The sequence below is a fragment of the Eutrema salsugineum genome, unplaced genomic scaffold (assembly GCF_000478725.1).
Source record: "Eutrema salsugineum unplaced genomic scaffold, Eutsalg1_0 scaffold_4, whole genome shotgun sequence".
Classification (NCBI taxonomy): domain Eukaryota; kingdom Viridiplantae; phylum Streptophyta; class Magnoliopsida; order Brassicales; family Brassicaceae; genus Eutrema; species Eutrema salsugineum.
The window spans coordinates 15975957-15980968 of NW_006256686.1; the positions used below are offsets into that span (position 1 = coordinate 15975957).

The following is a 5012-nucleotide window of genomic DNA, read 5'->3' on the forward strand; positions in this document are numbered from 1 at the left end:
AAGCTAAGGAACCAGATATCCTCCTTCACTCAACAACATAATGAGAGCTTCAGTGAAGCCTGGGAGATATTTAGGGAGTACACAAACCAGTGTCCCCATCATAGTTTCTCAGATTCTTCTTTGTTGAGTACATATATAGAGGATCATTGCCCAAGATTTGAAATCAACTTGACACAGCTTCTAATGGAAAATTTCTGGCAAAGGAGGTTAATTCTGATATGGATTTGGTGGAGAATTTTTCTCAAAGCAATGATACTTATGGTGAAGACTATGACAGATCTTACAGAGGAGAAAGGTCTAAACGAAGCTAGAAAAGGTATTGATTGCTTCTCAAAAGCCAATATATTATGTGGGAGAGTTTGATGAGCCACAATGCTTGGAGAATATACAAGAAGAAGGTATAACTCAAGAGGAGCTTAACTACATTGGGAACCAAAGCAAGTTCCAAAGGTTTAACAACTTCAACAACCAGAACTTGTCTTATAGGAATCCCAATGTAGCTAACCCAGGTGATCAAGTTTATCCTCTACAGCAAGGTCACAATCAAGGCTACATCAACAAGAATCAGTTTCAAGGTAACTACCAAGGGACGCAAACCTATGCTCAGCAAGGAGTAGCTCAGAATCGGCAAGGAGTTGTTCAACAAGACAGTTATGTGCCAAAGAAGTCTTATCCTCCTGATTTTGGACAGCAACAGGTTCAGCAACCTCCTTCTCAGCAACAAGGCTTTGATCTTAGTGGTGTTCTCTAACAGATTCTGCAAGGACAGCAAAGAGTGGAGTATAACTTACATGACCTCAACTCAAAGTATGAGGCATTACAAAACCAGTTGAAGACTTTTGAGAAGAACCAAGCTTCATCATCTTCTAGAGCTCAAGGTATTCTTCCAGGCAAACCAGAGCCAAATCCCAAGGAATATGCTCATGCCATCACCGTAAGAAGTGGAATGGAGCTGCCTAAAAGAGAACATAGACCAGCGCTCATTGAGGACAATGAGCAACTTTGTGGGGAGGAGCCTATAGAGATTGAATTAGATGATGAAGTTGTGGAGCAGAAAGTTGAGAAGAAAGACAAAGGAAAGGCTATTGAAAAGGAAAAGGCACCTGAGAAACCTTATGTGCTACCACCATATCAGCCCAAGCTACCATTTTCTGGCAGGTTCAAGAAACAATTACTAGAGAAGACAAGGGCTATCTTTGATAAACAGATGGAAAGGTGGAGATTAAAATGCCATTAATAGAGACTTTACTTTTGGTGCCACAATATTCTAAATTTTTTAAGGATGCTATAGTTGAGAAGACAAAGGAAGTTCAAGGTATGGTGGTACTTAGTCATGAATGCAGTGCCATTATTCAAAAGAAGACTATACCAAGGAAGTTATCTGACCAGGAAGCTTTACTTTGCCATTAATAGTAAGTTTTTAGCCTACTAAAATCAGTTAACCTTTTGTGTTGTAGCACTTGAGGGTAAATCCAAACTGAGAGATTCTAGACACCAGGACTATATGGAACTATTTTAATCCAAGTCTAATGAAACAGGTTGGTAAAAAAAGTGATCTAAAAACATAAAACAACACTAAGCAAGTAATAATTAAGAACTAAACAAGCAAGACTACAAAGCAAGACTCAAATTCAAATAAAGAGAAAGCTAAACCTCTATATGTGATCATTGATTCCAACTGGATGTATCTCCTAGTTTATACTGCAATATAACAGCTTTGAGATTGATAAAGGATTTGAGATCCAGAGGACCAGTGTTACTATATGACTCTACGAGGACTGAAATAAAGCTAAAACAAAAGATGATTTGTTTGTAACTTTAACGACAAGTAAAAGCAAACTAAAGACGGTTTAAATTCGAATTAAAACAAGCACTAGTGATGAGGCCATCGAACCATCACCAGACCCAAAGGTCGTTCCCGAGCTCAAAGAAGCACCAATGACCCGCTCCAAGGCAAGGAGGCTTAGAGAAGGGTTCAACTTGGCCGTGGAATCATTACTAAGTACCATGGAACTTGGAGATGCATTCAAAATCGAGCCTCAAGAACAATACACGCGAGACAGTCCCAAAGGACCCGACTTAGACATAATGGAGGGTTTCGCGCGTCTGAGCCTCAAAGAGAGCCAGCCTCAACTAGAATCAGGTATACATGTTTACTTGGCAGGAAATGGAGCACAGAACACCAAGAATCTCGAAGAGGCCGCATTGGACCCTCAAGATACAACCGTTTCAAGACTCGGAGCCGCTAGCGAGCCAACGAGACCCAAGGAGGAACATGAAGTGAGACGCATGAAGAGACTTGAAGAACTCGCAGGACATGACGTGGACAGGACCCTAGATGAACTAAACATCAAGATTAACGAAGGAAATCTCAAGGCTAACGAGCGAATCCACGAGATAACAAGTAAGCCCACAGCCGGCCGCAACCAGGTATTTTCCATTTATACGATTTGTGCAGGTAACATGGGAGTGTCTTAGTGGTGTCTAACACCCTAGATGGCATCAGAGGTGCACGGAACAAGTCCAGAAAAGGTTGCACACGGTTAGTTTCTTTTCCTTTTTATTTTTAAGTAAACTTTCCATTTTTGTGTCCAAATGAGACGCTTTGCCATTTTACTTTATTTTTTTTAAAAGTCCTGTTGTTTTGAGTCCTTAGTGTCGTTTTATTCTTTGAGTCGAACCCTAGAAGGTTCAAAGCTGACGGACTGTTTATAAAGTCCCACATGCAGCTCTTGTACTTCAACCTTTTTTCCCCGATATCAATAAAATAACGCCGTTTTCCTCTTAGCTTGTGCTTGAGAGACTTTGTTTGTGTTCTTGCGTGTGAGATTCACCAAGAGGCAAGCCGCAGTATCAGAGATCCTCCATCATCTCTGTGGTGCCTTCGATCCACTTCCAAACCCCTTATCGATCCCTCAAGAGAGAGCGTTAAAGCCAGCTTGACAGATCCCATCTCGATTCAAGTCTTGTGGAAGCAAGCCTTGTCTTACCATTCTCATCCATTGAACTACACGAGAGAGCGTCATAGCCAGCGTGTTGTTCCCACCAAGCCATCGATTCCACAATCATATAAGCCTCACCCGAGCCTTATATCATTTTGGTATCAGAGCCAAAGGTTCCTGCCTTCGGTTTTCTATCCTTACACTCTTTCATTTTTATTCATACTCGTTTAGCTTATTTTGATTCATAAAACCAAAAACCCTAGAAAAATTTAATTGCTTGTTTTCGTATTCATTAGTCAAAAAAAAAAGAAAGGAATCTGTTGCATTGCTAGATTTTTAGACCGTTAATCCTTGTTCTTTGCATACTACAATTTGAAAACCATATAAAAAGTTATTTAGTTTCATTTAAGTAGCGAGTCAAATAGTCTAGCGTTTTGATACCCTTATTATTCGGTGGTACTTTTGACTAGTTGTTGTTTTAGTTGAGTACAAGGACACCAAGTGAGGCTAACTAGTATCATGGCCGAAGGAGAACCTGTTCCAAACGATGCTCTTGTCCAAATGATGACCGCAATGAGGGAGGAGTTGAGGAACATGACTCAACAAATGGGAAACATTCGGCAAGAACTTGGAGCCAGAATAGATTGAGTTGAGGCACAACCAAGGAGAGCCCCAGTTCGAGGAGCACAAGTGCAAGCCGGTGACGCGAGTGATGATGAAGAGATGCCCGAACTAGAGGATGAATTTCCACCTGATCCTCTTCAGCATCGATAGCAGAGGAGGCCGGATCCTCTAAGGAGAAATCCAGCTAGGGTAGAAGATACCCGAGAGCAAACTCATATCTCAAGCTAACACCTCCTACTTTTGCAGGAAAGTCAGACCCGAGGCATACTTGGATTGGGAGAGGCGACTAGAGCACATCTTTGAGTGATATGGCTACGCTGAACGCAAGAAGGTGGCTGTTGCGGCTGCACAACTCACTGACAATGCCTTAGCGTGGTGGGACAGAAACGTAGCCGAGAGAAGGAGGCAACGCTTTGGACCAGTCGTCACTTGGAGCGACATGAAATTCCTCCTACGACTTAGGTATGTACCTGAACACTATCATATTGTCTCAGGGAAACAGAAGCGTAGATGAATATTTTGAGGAGTTTGAGAAGCTGATGAACTCGTTGGAGTTGGAAGAATCGGAGGAAGCCTTCGGCCATGATACTAGTTACCGAGCCGAACAAGGTAAGTCCTCTAATCCCACATCAAGAACTCGTGATATAACTTGTTTTAGATGTCACATGTCAAGGGAGTGCCCAAATCAGCGAGTCATGATCATTACCCCTAGTAGTGACTATGAATCGCAAGATGAACAAGAAGATGACTCTAACGACTTGGAGGAGGAGGTTGAGTATCCAGATACTGGTGAACTCTTAGTGACTCGCCGAGTGCTAAGCGTCCTAGTTCACCCTGAGGAAACAGCCCAAAGAGAGAACATATTTAATACTAGATGCACCATCAAGAACAAGGTATGTAACCTTATCATAGATGGTGGTTCATGTACTAACGTGGCTAGCAAGTATATGGTGGACAGGTTAGGTCTTGAGAAGACAAAGCATCCTCGTCCTTATAAGTTAAGGTGGTTAAACGACCAGACCAAGCTCAACATCACCGAGCAAGTGTCCATACCGTTTAGTATCGGCAAATAACATGATCAAGTCACTTGTGATGTGGTGCCCATGCAAGCCGGACACCTATTACTCGGTAGACCGTGGCAATTCAACCGAGCCACGACCCACAATGGCCGCACCAACCATGTCTTTATCATGTACAAGGAGTGTAAGTACAAGAAGTTTTCTCAGGGGTACGAACGATTCAAAACATTGCTAGAGAGTTATCTAAGCTTAAACTTTTCGAACTGGAGTCACGGACGTATGAATACGCCACTGTCGTGATCATAGACAACTATCTCTCTCAACCCTGACCAGTAGGTTTCCACTCTGGCCCTGGAAAAGAAGAGATGCATTATGTTTAAGACTCGTCAGCATTCACAAATCGCCCATAGGTAGGTTTCCACTCCTA

The 5012-nt window shown here is 42.3% G+C and overlaps 1 non-coding gene across 1 annotated transcript; it reads right to left on the minus strand.

Moving 5' to 3' along the window:
- LOC112084789 lies at nucleotides 1-107 on the minus strand. Its single transcript, XR_002898449.1, has one exon. It is a non-coding gene; the product is annotated as a small nucleolar RNA R71 (small nucleolar RNA).
- Between the last annotated feature and the right edge of the window lie 4905 nt (nucleotides 108-5012).